Genomic DNA, 17,369 nt, shown 5'->3' with positions numbered 1-17,369 from the left:
TCTCCCTGGTATTCCCTGTGGTTTGATTCCAGTACACATGCCCATATACGTGGACACCAAAATCTATGGATACTTATTATATAGTTACATTATATACAGTGGTATTGAAAAATGGTATCCCTTATAAAACTAGCTTAGGGACCTGGTGGTATCCAGGTTATTATAAGAAGACATTGTTTGTTTTGGGATGTTAGGTAATATCACTGAAGTTTGGTCCAGATCCGCCATTGGCTTGGTTCAATAATGTCTGGATATGGGTGAACTGCAACTTCCAGATTCCCAAGGCAGTCACCCCCAAACCTGCCAGTATTTGCAGTTGGCCATGTTGAGTCTGTGTGCCAAGCTTAGTCCAGATCCGACGTCGGCTGGGTTCAGGGCTTTCTGGATAAGGGTGAACTACAACTCCCAGATCCGAGGTCAATCCCCCCCCCCCCCAAAAAAAAACAGGCCTGTATGCACAGTTGTCCATGTTGGGTCTGTGCCAATTTTGGTCCAGATATGACATCAGCTGGAGTCAGTGCTTTCTGGATGCAGGTGAAGTATAACTCCCAAAATCAAGGTCCATTCCCACTAACTCCTGCAGTATGTTCAGTTGGTCATGAGGCTTCTCTGTGTCGGGTTTGGTCCCAATCCATTGTTGGTGGGAGTCACAGTTTCTCTGGATGTAGGTGAATTATAACTCGCAAAATCAAGATCCATTCCCACTAACCCCTGCAGTATGTTCAGTTGGTCATAGGGCTTCTCAGGCCAAGTTTGGTCCCAGTCCATTGTTGGTGGGGGTCTCAGTATCAGTGAAGGTACTGCAAGTCCCATTATCTGTGGCAACATTGGTCCAGAGCCATCGTTGGTTGGGTTAACAATGCTCTCTGGATGTAAGTCAAGTACAACTCTTGTAAATCATGGTGAATTCCCCCCAAAACTCTTGTTCAGTTGCTGATCAATTGCTCTGTTAACTGTGTGCCATAGGGAAGGATAGGAAAGGGTTAAGGGAGAGGCAGTAGGTGGGGTCATGCAAATTGAGGGTCCCCGGGATGTCCATTCTGGAGAAAAAACAGAACATCTAGGATGAAATTGTCCCCGCATGAAAGCCTTCACTTGGGTGGGGTGTTTGTGAAGGACACTGGCAGGGTTTGGGTTACATGTTCACAGCGCTCACTATAACCTGCATGTCAGTGGAAGGAGGGCCACTGGTGTCTCCTGCTCAGTGGGAACTATAGCTGTTTGTGGAGGTGTGAGGCTGTCTGTGTACGTGGACACCTCCTCCACATACACACATACACATCTTTCACTTTTATTGTGTGTATAGATAGATTGTAAAATCAAGGTTTGCCTTTTAATGCTATTCATTTTATTATATGAGTATATATTCTCAAACCATGGAGGACTGAATCCATAGATGCAGAGAGCAGACCCTAAGGCTGAAATGAGACTTGTTTTGTCTTATGATACCTCAATATTTGAAATGAGGATGGAGAGATTCATATCAAATGGACAGAACAAGGAAAAGTTTTAATTTTGGAACCGTGGAAGAATGAAAAGGAGGCAGAGAGAAGTAGAGTGATCCCTAAGAATATCAGACTAAAAGAGGTTAGGATAAGTGGATAAAACATGAGAAGATTGTAGGTTTCTGAAACACTCAACAATATCACTTCTGCGCTCTCTGACACGTTTAATTTTTTTAATGCAGAGCATCGCTGCATTTCCAACAAGTGAACCCTTGTCTCATCAAATACCTGACACGGACAAAAGTGCAGGGGTTCAGCGGATGATCATACATGTTTCCATTAGAGATGTGTGCGAATTTTTTTTCCTTTGTTTCCTTTGTGTTATCATTTCGTTTCAACCACTCATCTACACAAAATGAATGATGACATTTTTGTAGGAAACAAGAGGCAACACGAAAATGAAATCTGCAGTCATTGTTGCTTTTGTTTTCCTTTCGTTTCTGCCCCATAACGATAAGCAGGCAATGACAGAGGGCTGCTTTCCCATTATAGCTGATGTGTACCAATGGGTGTTGATATCTCTATCTATCTATCTATCTATCTATCTATCTATATATAACGATATCTACTCTTGGAATCTAAGCTGAGCATGGGAGAGGAATGCCTCCGCATTACATCTGAAGTGTGGAAATGGGAGTTAATAATAATATCTATATATCTATATATATCGATAGCTACTCTGGGAATCAAAGCTGAGCCTGGCAGAAGAATGCCTCTGCATTACATCTGATGTGTGGAAATGGGTGATGATGATGATAATAATAATAACAACAACAACAACAACAACACTCTAGGGAAGATCCAAATGTTTTAAAAGTTGGTGGGCTAAAAGGGATCGAAATGCTTTCCATGTGTGGCGATTTTCACTCCTCTAGCCCGGGGGGGGGGGGGGGGGAATGAGCCTTAGAAACCCTCCCATTGCTGCCAATGGCATGAAAATTTTCATGTTTTTCATTAGCCAGATGAAAATTCATGTCATATAGGTGGCCCAATTTCGTTAGCAGGAACCAAATACAAAAATGAGACAACACAAATGAAACTACACAAAACGAACAGCAATTCCATACAAAAGCACAACACTAGTTTCCATATGTTCCACCACAACGTAAGGCCTATTTGAATTGCAGGTATAGTACTCCAATGAAAGCTTAAATGTCCAGGTATATAGAGAAGATTCTGCCCATAAATTATATAATTTCTTTAGGTATATTCAATTTGCACAAACAAGGCTTTTTCTACTCCCTCTGTTCATGTAGAAGAATGGAGCCCAGTTCACTTTTTAAAAACTTGTGTAATTTATGTACAGGTTCTAAAAGAATATATTTCAGCTCTTTATGAAGTACCCATTATTTTTACATTTTGAGGGAATTTATTGCAGTATCCCCACTATCTTAGGCATCATGCATTCCCTTTCATTAATATAAAAATATATTGTAAATGACTCAACTAATAAAAATGAATAGAAGTGCTATAAACTACATGGCACTGTGCTTTGTACATTTACAGTCCCATATAAATGATTAACAAGAATAATAAGGTCCAAAGGGACTTCCAGTGTACATAGCAATATCTGCCAGCACACAAAATTTCATGAAAATTAAACTAGATCTTCTACAATGTATTTTTGTTCTTTAGTTGTAGTAGATACTAAAATATTAATATCAAGTATTTTTGATCATAAAGTTAATGAAATCTGGAGATGTAGCACTACCTGACAGGGAAAAGAAATTAAGAATTTGTGATTAATCAAAGGAAATCAAAGGAACTGCTTTTTCAGCAGTGATCTGCCAGCAAAATTGAAATATATATCAAGGTTTGTATAGTCAAAAGATATGGCACATTTCTAGGGGGATAAAAAAAGAATGAAAAAATAGTTGGGTTGATGTGAGTTTTCCGGGCTGTATAGCCAGGGTCCATAAGCATTCTCTTCTGACATTTTGCCTGTTAATGTAGCAATTGGCCACCTTGATTAGCATGTAATTAAAAAACTGATTTTAATACTGACTTTAGAGTTTTTTAATACTGTGCTGGACCACTCTTAACAACCACCATGTCAGGCTACACAGAGAATGTCAGGACCCAGGCTGCAGAACACCAATAACCATGCGCAGAGACCAGAATCTATCTAATATCTTTATTAGGGAAATATATATAGTCAATAAAAACAAGTGTAGAATATAGTTCAGAAGTAGACCTTTCAGGAAAGGTCAAATATAGTCCAGGAAAACAATGTCCAATATGTGATATTAAAGTCCAAAGTTATAATCCACTTCACCGAAACACACACTATTTGGCAAGCAATAGTGTGGGGAACTGTCCATAGTCTTTGAGGCTTAAAGTAAATCCGAAGGAAACTGGAAAACAAGGCTTGAATCTGAGAAGCAAGGTCCGTGGTAAAAACGCAAGGCAAGGCAAGACTTGAAACTTGGCAAGATCAAACTTGAAACAAGGCAAACATGAATCAAGAACTGCGTCCATAGAAGTCCATGGTACAAGGCTGGGCTGGAAACTAGATCCGGGATCTGGGAACTGGAGTACGAAGTCTACACACGATCTCACTCCTCAAGACGACGAATTGACTCCGCAAGGATTTCTTTGCGGGCAAACACCTATATAGGATCTTGTTTTCCCGCCAAGGAACACTTTCTCTGGGGAACAAGAAACGAAACCTATATTGTGTCCAGATGCATGACTCCTTAAAGTTTCCCAAGGGAAGCAGACTTAATCAGCTAATTGTCTGGCAGCTATCCTGGCGCTCCGGCGAGTCGCCTCTCGAGCGCCCCTATCTTGATTATAATAATCCCGGCGAGAAAATGGGGGAGATTTCTGCTCAAGGCTTGTTTGGCTGACTTCTTGTGGGCAAACATCTTGCAGGTGCAAGGGCTCAAAATCTGGCAGAAACAGTGGGAAACCCAAGTTTTCCTCTTCATCTGCCACAATAGTACATGGAACGGGACTACATGGCCCATGAGTCATCACAGAGAAACCATTGAAATCCACAAGCATGTGGACAATTTCAACAGAAAGGAGGAAACCATGAAAATGAACAATATCTGGCTATCACTATTTTAAAACTCTACAATCAGGACAGTAAATAAAGAACAACACTCAGAAAAAAGGGAATTCTAGATAGAAAACAATCAGGGCCAGCTAACACCTCCTAACAAAGGATTCCCCCAGGCAGTAAGCAGCCAGTCCTTGAAGCTGCAAGACTTTTAAATTCTAATCAAGGTGGCCAGTTGCTACATTGATACTTGCCTCAAACAGACAAGAGTTCTTTCTCTCCATAAATATATAAATCCCTCTTGCCTAGTTTTCAACAGACTTCACAACCTCTGAGGATGCCTGCCATAGATGCAGGCGAAACGTCAGGAGAGAATGCTTATGAAACATGGCCATACAGCCCAGAAAACTCACAGCAACCCAGTAATTCCAGCCATGAAAGCCTTCGACAACACAATTGAAAAATAACTGCATATCCCATGAGTCAGGATTAGGTGTTGTTCCCCCTTCAGCAGAACAGTTGTTAGAAGAGTATTTGAAAGGGAAAAATGTGGTTCTTGTTGGGGCTGGAACCATGATGTTTTGCTTCCCAAGGCAGAAAAGCAAATAATATCCCCCATACTCCCAAATTCAAGGGGAACTATGTTATTTAGACAGCTGACACAGAAAATCTTATAAATGTACCTGTCCTCTTTCTTGCAATTAAAATTTAATAAAGAAATGTTAAATAACTATTTGTTGTCCTCTTGGCATCCAAAATCTGCTCTCTGAGGTGACTACCTTATTCTGAGTTGAGATTGCTTTTGGATATATCATGAGGAGACATGATTCAATAGAAAAGACAACACTGTTTGGTAAAGTTGACGGCAATAAGAACAGAGGAGGATTTCAAAAGGATATACTTAGTCCTGGAAGCCATAGGCCTAACCTTGCAAAACCTGAGCAGGGCTGTTGATAACATAGTTATTTGGAGGTCTCTCATTCATAGGTTTGCCATAAGTTGAAATCAACTTGATGATAGTTAACAAAAGCAACATACTTTTTATACATTCTGGTAAACAATACCATAGTGTGGACATACCATCCATTTGAATGGTGTGGGAATTCCTCATAAACACCAACATTTCATAAATTGCACACAATGTTCAGAAATAATTATCTAAATATCTCATTAAATTACAGATTCATTAGACTCCCACCCTCCAAATGGCTTTACTCTCTAAATTTCCTCATTAACACTGATGTTATTTTCACAGTTTAACAATTTAATTACTCTTAGTTATCAGAAGTTTTGTTAAGTTTTGTGATGGCTTACTCTTTCTCTCTGCATCAAATTCAGAAAAAAAGAAAAGCCCAGAAGAAAAGGGGATTAGGATTGAAATATAACTGATGGTTTTGTGCAAGCTGTTTCTTCTAAATTTGCCTGAGATCTTCCGTGGGTTCATCTGTAAAGTTCTATATGGCTTTCTTCCATTCACCTTTTCTATTAACTGTTGTTTCTATATTACTATGTGTGGGAGCTGCTATGAGCCCTTTTGTGCTCCTCTAATGTGTTCATTCTTTCTTACACAATAGACGATATTTAGGCAATTAAGTAAAAAATTTCATCATATCTCTCCTTAGTTTCTTTCCCTCTTGGCTTATACTTCTCTCTGCATTTCCACCTACTAATTCTTTCATTTCCTAATCATAGAATCCTAGAGTTGGAACAGACCTTTGTGGGCCATCCAGTCCAACCCCCTGCCAAGAAGCAGGAAAATCACATTCAAATCACCCCGACAGATAGCCATTCAGCTTCTGTTTAAAAGCCTCCAAAGAAGGAGCCTCCACAATGTATGTCATCTTCCATTAGGCAGTATGAAGCAATTAATTTGTGCAACAGATGCTGCAATATTTGAGGGGGAGCTGCTAGGGCAGGATTTTTTTAAGCACCACAGAGATTGCCTCATGGTCCCCTAAGTTAGCATTCTGCCTTAGGTGTAGTGGAGAACATTGTCCTCTCACAGATGTAATATGGAATGGGAAGCATTTATGGGATGGGAAGTACCACCATCGTTTGCTTCAATTCTGGCTCCAAAATATCTTGCAGCAACCCTGGGCACACATAGGGTTGGAATCCAGGGCCATTGTTCAAGTAGCCTGGGAACCTCCTCCTTGTTGCTGCTTCCATTGCTAGCCAAACAGAGAGCTCCATCCAAGCTCTGGCTCTCATGGGCCACCTGCGCAACCACCAGGAAGGAAGGGACTGTGGGCAGGAGTTTGGACAGAGATCCATGACCAACTGATCTTGCACAGGGAAAGGATGATGGCAGTACTGTCCATCTAGATCAGGGGTCCCCAAACTAAGGCCCGGGGGCCACATGCGGCCCTCCAAGGTCATTTATCTGGCCCCCACCCTCAGTTTTAGACTTAGGCTCGCCCTAAGTCTGAAATGATTTGAAGGCACACAACAACAACAACAACATTAACAACAACAACCACAACAACCATCCTAATTAACTTGACTATCTCATCAGCAAGAAGCAGGCCCACGCTTCCCATTGAAATCCTGGTAGGTTTATGTGGGTTAAAATTGTTCTTATTTTTAAATATTATATTGTTCTTTCGTGTTGCACATTGTAGATGGTAAACGGAAGCTCTTACGTGTGCCCATGAGCCCAGAGTCACCCTGCAGAACAATGATGCACCGCTCAGATTTGCAGAACAAATAATACAAGAACTTTACTAATTCCAAGAGATCCAAAGAACAATGGTATTTATAATGGTCCCTCTGATTGCTTACAGAAACCTAACAGTCATAAACAGTCCTTTTTCAGTCCATAAATCTGCTTCAGTGAAGAATACAGTCCTGGTTCTTCATCCTCTTTTCCCAGTAGCAAACAAGGCCTTAGAAATAGCAAGGACTCTCTGAGTACAGAGCCATCTTCCCCAGGCAGTACTCACACAGACTCACACTGAACAAAAATTTGTTCAAACCAGTTCTCCAGCAGCAGAACAGAAACAGTTTTGAATCAAATTACAGGTTTTTGCAGGTTCAGCCAATCGGCTTCATGCACTTCATTTTCCAGTTAACACACAAATATAGCACAGTGCCTTTGCAAACCATAACATTTCGTTGGCCTTTTTTTTGCACTATAAATAAGATATATGCAGTGTGCATAGGAATTTGTTCATATTTGTTTTTAAACTATAGTCTGACCCTCCAACACTCTGAGGGACCATGGACCGGCCCTCTGCTTAAAAAGTTTGAGGACTCCTGATATAGATAATGGTCTCACCAAATCTAGCCTGAGTCAGCTATTCAGACTGTTCTAAATCCCTCGGATATTCTGGAGTTTCCTGCAAACTCCGGAGTAGCCCCCAAGTTTGCCGAAAAGTAGACAAAGTCAGTTTATAATGAAAGCTGCTGTGTATCACAGGAAGAGCCAGTGGTCCATTCAACATGAGTACAGTGGGCCAATGTAAAGAAGTGCCTAGTCGCAGTAATAATCGCAGGGACTATGTCACAACACACCTTCTCCTATCCAACTCATTGATGCTTTAACACTCACAAGGGATAGTACAAACCAGGATCTAAACTATGTCATACTCTTCAGAAGTGAGGCCACTCTTCTGTAACTAGAAAACTAACTAAAATTTGCAATTTGCATTGCAAAAGGGGTAAAGTTATCCCTTGTTGTGTTGCAATCATCGTGCAGTGTAGATGTATCTTCGGTATCGGAGGAAAGGAACTAATTTCAAGTATTTCAAGTACCTAGAATTTGCCACTAGCTACTTCCAAAATCTGACTAGCAGCAAATAAAAATTGTGAGATTTGTTATCTTCTCACTCCCTACTCCTATTCACCTCCTCGGTGCTGGTGTTAATGTCCTGGAATATGCACAGCCAGAACTTGTGAAAGAAATGCCAGGTGACGGCAGATCTAGCAGGGTGATCATATTATGTAAACAGCCTGAGCACAAATACAGAAGCTGTGCCATGTGGAGTATTATTAAAAGCTAAACTGGCAGAACTCTGGCATCTGCCACTGCTAAACAATTTTAAAAATGCAGTATAGTTCCATGTGTAAAATATAAATGCTTCCAAATGCATTTTTCTTCAGCCCTAATTATTAAGGGTGCCAACTGCAAATAAGATATGGGAAAAGTTTAAATTCCTCTTTGATTCTCAGCATTCACACACACATTCTGCATTTTTTCCTTTGATGCAGAAAAAAGTGGAAAAATCAAATAAAAATCCCAGTGATAAATGTTGTAGATCCTACATTCCTTAAGTCATCTGATGCTTCTAAAACAGTGTTGTGACTATCCATCCATCCGTTTGTACGTCTATCATACCACAAACTACAGTTTGCAGAGATAATTTTATTAGTCGTGAATTTGATTAATATTACAAATTAATAGGTTCTGTTGCAAACTGGTGCATGCAGAGATTCCTAGTGGGAACGCTTCTCTAGATCACCAGATTCTCCAGCTTGATTCTATGGTTAACCTCTGGCAGAAGTTGACCATAAAGTCACTCTGGAGAACCTAGAGATTTCTAGAGAGGTATTCCCATAGACTGGGGAAAAAACATTCTTTTTACTTGTGATTTTTTTCCATTCATTTTCATGGGGTGTCCTGTGTCCCTAACCCCTGCAAAAGTGGAGGGCTTATTGTACCAACATTTAAATGCTGATTATACCATACACAACCCAAAGGAAGTACTATATTTCACCAGTTCTAAAGGGCTCCAGTTAATGGAGCCTTAGTTCCATGGGTTTGGATTTTTTTTTTTGAATTGGATTAACTCCAAGAGAGGAGGAAGAGGAGGAAGAAGAAAGGGCCACAGACAGAAGCAGCTCTGCCAACCCAGGTTGCTTCACACTCCCCCTTTACCCCACAGGAAAGATTGCACTACAAAGCCAATTTGAAACAAAAATAAGGTATTGTTCATGCAGAGGAAATTAAAAATAATAAGAAAATTTGGGTTGTTTTTTTTTTTTTTTTGCAAAATTGAAGCAAAATTGAAGAGTTTTGCTTTACATTTAATGAAAGATGTGGCTAAAGGAAGATAGATATTTCGGAGTTTTGATTCTTTTGAAGTTCTGATTCTTTTAAAGTGATGCATTCAATGATGCTTATCTTTTCAGATCTTCAGTCTTCATTACAATTGTGGGAAATGCATTAAAACTTACAGTCATTTTATAGTTTATGGCACAATAAGAAATTAATTCTTTTTCCATTTTTCTGTTTTAGTTGTACCTTCGTTAAATGTCATGGTATGGTTTATAGAAGTGTTATGGATGTAGACTGTTAAAAGTTACATTTTTATGTTGAATTAAGATTTCGACTTTTAAAAAACAAGTCTTCTTTAACAAGGAAATAGATAAATAGATGTTAGAACCACGTTTTTTAAATAATGTGGTTCTAACATCATGAAAGGAGTCACCCTGGATGACATGAGCACCAGTACATTCCTCGGGTATGATACAACAGAACAAAGAGGTAGGCATTGTAGTAATACACTTTCCCCTTTATCCACCTGTAAGTGGAGAAGGCTCAAACTATTAGGGAAAAGTGGGAGAGAACATCCAAAAAATCTACAAGTCTTACGTTTTATTTTTCCACCCACTTTAGTATTATAATTGACCAGAACTGCTAGGACTGCATCTCTTACAACACCAGCTAAGAAAAGAAGCCTGCTTTATAATTTGAGCAGAGATGTAGAGGACATAATTTACACAATTTAGAAAAAATAACACCAAGAAAGAAGAACTCTTCTTCACTCCATTGTTTATAATGCTAATTTTCTTTTCTATTTATTCCATGGCAGCGGATTACATGGGGAGCTTTCACAACTGGCATCTTCCTTTTCCATACAACTCAAAAAGAAAAGGTTCATTTTACCATTTCAGAGCTATTTTATTTCATTCTGGTGACTGCAACACCCAAATCTTTTATGCCTGGGGCAAAAAGTTAAGACCCTCATGTTTTGGATTGCAACTTGTCTTAGTTCAAGACAGAATAGCCAATGGTAAAGGATGATGGGATTTGTAGTCCAAAGCATCGGAAGAGCACAGGTTGTGGAAGGGTGCTTTTAGATTAGATGTGGGCAACTATGGAAGGCTAGGGAAGCACATTAGATCTTGAAGGGCTGCATCACCCCACCAAAACTCCTTCTATGATAGAGACAAACAGACAGAAAGACAACCCTGAGGCCCAGGAGCCTTCCCAACATGATGAAAATGCCCTCCACACCTCCTAAAATAATATGCAGGCATTCTAGAACAAAATTAATTTGACCCACCTACTGGAGGGGAGCTGAAAGACACAAAATCAACATAAGACAACATGTGGCCCATGAGTTGCATCTGTACATGTGTCTAACAGACTTATACAGGCCACTGGAATTAACATGGGTTGTGGTAAATCCACCGGTGCCCGTCAGGGGGCATGGGGAACCTGTCATGCTTCGCATTAGCCACAGAGCCCACTAGAAGTAGTGTAATGTCATTAGATGGGAACCTGCAGGCCCCATGGCTAAACTATTGAGGAACCAACGTATGCTGCTGAAAAAAAGCCCCATCTGATGAGGTTGTTAGATGTAACAGATATCAAAAAGATCCCCTTCTATGGGAAAAAGAATGAATAGGCTCCCAGAGTTTGCTATAGAAGTCTTTGATATCACTATTGCCTGAAGTGTAGCTGAATTAAGTTGAGTTTTTCAGGATTATGAGATCTGTTTGCTAGTGAAAATAGGCTGCCTTGGAATGTGATGGAGTCTCACGGAGGTTATTATGGAGGTTTCTTGTTTGTTTGTTTTTTGTTTGTTTGTTTGTTTTTTAAATAGATGTTGGATGGCCATTTGACTGGAGTGCTTTGTGTATTCTTGCATGGCAGGGGGATGCCCTTGGGGTCTCCTCCAACTTTGTGGCTCTATGAGTTTATGAACATTAAGAGGAGCCCCCGGTGGAGTAGTGGGTTAAAGCCTTGTGATTTAAAGGTTGGGGTGCTGATCTGCAAGCTGCAAGTTCGAATCCCACCTGGGGAGAGTGCGGATGAGCTCCCTCTATCAGCTCCAGCCCTATGCGGGGACATGAGAGAAGCCTCCCACAAGGATGGTAAAACATCAAAACATCCAGGCGTCCCCTGGGCAACGTCCTTGCAGACGGCCAATTCTCTCACTCCAGAAGCGACTTACAGTTTCTCAAGTTGCTGCTGACATGAAAAAAAAAAATGAACATTAAGACAAAGGTTTCCATGAAAGAAAGGTGAAAAATATTGAAATCCAATATGGAACTTATATGGCAGGATTCTGTAGGTGTGAGTCTTGAGAAATGCTCTGAAAATTAAAATATTTTTCACATTTTTGCTTTTTCAAAAATCTCAGCAGATGAAGAGAGGAAATACTCCCTGCTCCATGCACATTGAGTGCTCTGTGATCTGCTGAACATTCAGATAGCATTCAAATAATTGTTTTTCTCTTCTTCCTTCATGCTGGACTTTTACAGAAAACAAATACATGCACTTTCCCTTTCTCATGTTTTATGGAGAACCTGGTAGAGGGCATCTTTGAAGTAACCAAGTGAATCGCATGGAGTAACGACATGGGGGAAAGTGGGGGAGTATCCAGAGAGTAGGAGTGTTTGCCCACTGCTCTGTTTTGGAGAAATAATTTGGATATGAATAGGATATGCAGTAAAACTCAGGTATTCCTGCATATGAGTTCACAGAATGCTTTTCCATTTCAAAACAGTCCACTGGCAACTCTCCAAAGAAAGGCAGGCAGATTTGCTGCAGACAACAGACTGGGATGCCAGATGTGCATTATTTTAAAGGATTATCTCTTATTCTGAAACCTCATGATCCTACAGAAAACAACATCCATCCTTTACTCCAGGCACAAGAGCTCACAAGGTTTTTGTTGTTGATGATGTTAGAAAAACTGAGGTCTGCCAAACGTAACTACAGGCAGGCTGTTTAGTATTCGAGTGTGCTAGTAATACTGTGTGTAGGCTTGTGCAATCAATAAAAAATGTTTCAAATGTCATTACAAAATTGGGGGGGCTTGCATTTCATTTCTAAAGTGTTTCTAAAGTATAGTTAGTGAAAATTTCTTTACTGTAACGAGAGTAATGAAATTTCGTTACTTTTTCATTATATTAATTGTGGCTCCTTTCTCCCTCATTTTTTACAGCTATTGGGGTGAGATGTGTTACATGGTAGAACACATTTACCACTGTTAGCCCATCAAGTTTCAAAACATTTCACTTTCACATATTTTTTTTATAAACAACATTTAAAAAAAACTACAAGAGCTATCTCCTTGAATTTTTTATATAATGATACAAGATAACAAGAGATCGTCTGATTTTAGGATTTTTTTTAGTTTTGACAAAAATGTGTTTTTTAAAAAAAAGCCACAACAGCTATCTCATGGAATATCTCGCATATTAACCAATAGTAACCAATATTAACCAATTCTAAATTTTCATAGAATGGATTTGGAAGGGACCCCCAAGAGCCATCTAGTCCAACTCCCTTCTTCCAGGCAGAAGGGTACATCAAAACCCTCCCAACAGATGGCCATACAGCCTCTAAACTAACTAATATGCTTCCCCTATTGAGTTGGAAGGGACCTCCAAGAGGCATCCATTCTTCCCAGCCCAGCACAGAGATTTACTTACTTACTAGGTGTGTCAGTCAGTCCTCCTCTTTGCAGATTCAACAATTTATTGGAACTCTAGCTGCTGCAATGGAGAGAAAATAGCTCTCCCCTAACCTGATTGGGGCGAGCACAATTCTGGGAAATGTTGTTTAAGACAGGGCCTTTTGCATTTTTTTCCATAGGGCTCCTCACCTCCCAAATACTACATTTCACAGAGTTCTGTGCTTTCTTTCCCAATAAACTCTGTTCCCTGTTTTCCCTCTCCTAATGGAGAGAGGCCATTAATCTAAACAGGAAAAGCAGCCTTTTTGGCATTGCCTTACTTCCTTACGATGAAAATAAAACTGACTTTGGGAGGCTTCAGAGATTTACAAAATGCAAACAAAAAAGTATTGGGTAAGTTTCAATTCTTAAGTTTTTGGTGCTGGCCATGCCCATGTGTCAGATATCACATCATTAGTATGACTCTAACAAATTTGATACGACTTATGACTGCCTACGAACAACGCACACCCCTACTGTGTAGCAGCAAATCTTTTTTTATTTTATATACAAGAGCCAATCTGTATACTGCTTGTGGACACATCACTATAGGCTCAGAAGTCTTACTTTGATGAAAAAGGCATTTTAGAAGGGCCAAAGTAAGAGCTAATCACTAGAAGCAATTTAATTCTTATCTGCCGTAAATCCTTTCAATTAATTTTGTATCACATATTTGAAATGCCCTGTGTTTTGGGAGCAATCAGTTTGTGAAGGAATTCACATGTTTTTCATGACTTCAGGGATATATAGTCATGTGAAGGTGAACATTTTTGGGGTGGAATCGGGTTTTAAGCACACCTTTAAACATGTGTTTTTCAGCTGTTAGCCCGATTCCGCCCACACTTTCTCCAAACGTTGCTTACCCCACCCCATTTTTTTATCCTGGTTACTTCCACCTTTTACTGTATGTGTAGAAGGGCCCTAAGTTGAAAAGACTGCTGTATTTTAAAAAGTCTTAAGTTCAATAACTGTTATTCATCTCATTCATGTCACAGTTCTTGTTTACAAAGTCTAGGATCAAACAACTGTAACAAAACAAAACTATTCCTCATGTTTTGAGATGAAACAGGGCACTTCAAATTCCACAAACACAAAAAAATCTTGCGGAAGCTGGAACTGAAAAAGTTAATGACTGACTCTTCCTGATCCACATCACAGAGCCAAATACATCTCAGCATGTTTTGCTTGAGAGACCCAAGAATGAAATGGCAAATGCTAATGCTTGGAGCTGAAATGAATTGGTGACGCTTTCTACACTTCGTGCTATCCTTCTCTCTTGTCAAAGCTAATGTTATCACTATCTCTTCATCATAAGCACTAAATTTGGTGCTAATGTGTTGAAAAATGGCTACAGCTCATGTTTCAATTTGCAATTTGCCAAGATCATTTGATTGTAAAGAGAAATGAGGATCAGCCCAAACGCTACATGAAATGTTTGGTAACTGAATCTGTGATCGGTCTCCCAGGACATTTCTGTTACAACCCAAAAATGAATAGACAAGAATTTATCATAATCTTCTATGCTTATCAGTTCCAATGACACTCCATATTTCAGTGCAATATAAAAGATATGTTCACCACAGCCACAAAAGTATTTTGAAACAGCACAATGTGGCATTTTTAACAAAGATTAGTATATCTGATTGTCTGAGCGTTAGCTGATTCTTGACAACATCCTGTCAAAAAGAATTCACTCCAAATGCTTTTTGTGCTATATGTTTTACTAATTTCAAAATGTAAATAGTGTAAAATTGCAATCATTATTTTGTCACAGAATAGAAGATTACAAAATATGAAGTCTATTATGAATGCTAATTCCCAGTTTATACTGATCCTCAACTGTATTCTTTTCATACACATACACACTTATATTTGAAGGTACTGACCTGAGTTTTCAGTGCATTTATGTAAGAGAGTTCTTTGTAAGCAGACAAGTATTTCTGAAGGGAGAAAATGGACGAATGCATGATCAAATAAACTCAGCCAGCAATAATACCTGCCAAGCTGGTTTTGGCATGTGCAAAACAAGGTATTTCATAGGCAAACAAATCAATGTAGTATAAAGGTGCTCACATTTGAAAAGAAGTAAAGACAAGTGACTCATCTTAATCTAAACATGTCTTTCCACAGTCATACTCGCAATGCTTACTTGTGTTTTAGTGCTTAAAATCTTGTTTGGGAATTTTACTTTATTTTATTTTATTCATAAAGAGTATGATGTTCCTGTTCTCAGTCAATGCTACAAAATTAAAGAATACTCACAATTTTCCTCATTCTTGAGAAGAAATTATGTTTTGATGTAGTGAAATACCCCTCATGCTTGTTGTGCTCTTGATTTTATTTTTATTTATTTATTTATTTATTTGCAAAAAAAAGTCTGGTTATAAATCACACATTGGGAAGAAAACCCTTGAAATACTTTATTCTACCATGTAATAATATAATAGGCAAAGTTTTACATCAGTTTAAAAACAATAAACTAATACTGCAACCTTGAAGTTTGTTATAAGGGCTAGATTCTATTGAAATCAATGGCAAGCAAACCTGTTTAGAATCAGGGCTTCAAAAAATTACTTGCTTGGTTTACAGCTGCAAGACCACCATCCACACTGGTTTTGCTGAAGGGGCATTCTTCATGTTGTAGCCCCCAAAAAGTAACATTTTGAGCATTTTGAATATTTTAGTATCCTACTGAGTAATGTAAATGTTTATATCTTAATTGTATGTTAACAAGTATAGGTGCTTCTACACAGACGCTATAATGCATTTTGGGGGTGCATTAAAACAAACTAGTTCCACTGTGCAGTGCCTACATAAACACCCCACAAGCCTGGGGTGTTCAAGGCTGAGACGGTGGTCTCAGTGTCCACTGATTGTGGATCAGAAACGAACCCAGGAACCATAGAATCTATGACTAGACAGGAAAATTAGGGTTTTTCTCTTAAGCAGTCTGCTGAGATGCACTGATGCACACATATATGACCATTCAGGATCAGCACTAGACCATGACAGGACACGTGAAACGAGAACAAATTTTTCGGACTCGGATTCAAGCCCTGCATGGGATATACTCTGGTTGACTGCAGTGCATTATCTGGCTTATTTCGGACTTTCTTGGTTAGGTTTTTTTTTTACGTGCTGTTTCTGGTTTGATCCATACTATAGTGTACATTGAGAATTCATTTTGTATTCTTTGCGCCTTCGAGCCAGCTTCAAACTGCATTATATAGCCTGTATAGAAGCGCACTATGTGTGCTAATTTATAATTTTGTAAGAATCTCTCACTGTAATCCCTGCCAAGTCTAAAGAAAGAGTTAAGCCTTTTTGTTCTGCTTTGATTTTAGATTTGAATTTCCATTGATTATTTGGATCATCTTACAGTAGTGATATGTTCTCGACACTTCTTTTCCCAGACAGGGATATTGGTGATATGTTCAGTGCTCCATTATTTTATAGGTTGCTGCTATCATTTTTAGTCTATCATTGTTCTGTCTGATTTTAGTGCTTTTAGATCATAGCGCTCTTCCATCTTGCTGCTGGTTTTATTTTGGTTTCAGATATTTTAGTATTTTCATATTTTCCTGATGGTTTTAACCTTGGTTTTATTATAGGCCACTTTTCCACATTGTTTTATTGTTTGCTTTGTATAGCCTAAAATCTAATTGCTAGAGTCTGCACCCTTTTCATCTATTGCTGAAGGTTAAGTCAACACTTCTCTAAATGCCATTGATGCAACATGTCTACTCTAGTTGAGGTTGGCAGTTGGATTCAGGCTAACATTTTAATGTACTTTACACTGCCCAGAAAATCATGGTTAAAAGACTACTTTAAAGTGCAAGAAATAAATCTTTAGTAATAAAACAGTGTGTGCAGAGAACATGCACAAAGAGTTTGACAATCCCTTGAGGAGTCAATTTTCCTGAATTGCTTTCTTAGACTTTTCTTGTATACCCTTGGCAATAACCTGAGATCTTTAATGTTTACGGATAGTGCATCCATTTTTCTTAAAACACAAAGAGCTGTCCGCTCTGAGCCATATGAATATGAGCTCATCCAACATCGTCACCAAATCAGCCACCCAAAAGCTGTCATGTTCATTCTTTTGTGCTTTTCTCAGATGTTGAATGAAAAACAATGGGCTTTATATCCTATTTCTTGGGCCCTGAGTCA

The 17,369-nt window shown here is 39.1% G+C and overlaps 1 protein-coding gene across 4 annotated transcripts in view; it reads right to left on the bottom strand.

Moving 5' to 3' along the window:
- Positions 1-17,369, bottom strand: part of triqk (triple QxxK/R motif containing) — a 144,138-nt gene that overhangs the window by 62,125 nt on the left and 64,644 nt on the right. The window contains exon 1 of one of the 4 annotated variants that reach the window (XM_016992803.2): positions 15,086-15,136. The exons of the other annotated variants lie outside the window; for them this stretch is intronic. The gene's annotated coding sequence lies outside the window, so the exon portion shown is untranslated. Of the gene's footprint in view, positions 1-15,085; positions 15,137-17,369 lie in introns of those variants that run through there. 4 annotated transcript variants of the gene reach the window in all.

The sequence above is a fragment of the Anolis carolinensis genome, chromosome 4, assembly GCF_035594765.1.
Source record: "Anolis carolinensis isolate JA03-04 chromosome 4, rAnoCar3.1.pri, whole genome shotgun sequence".
Lineage (NCBI taxonomy): Eukaryota > Metazoa > Chordata > Lepidosauria > Squamata > Dactyloidae > Anolis > Anolis carolinensis.
This window is presented reverse-complemented; position numbering and strand designations above follow the sequence as displayed.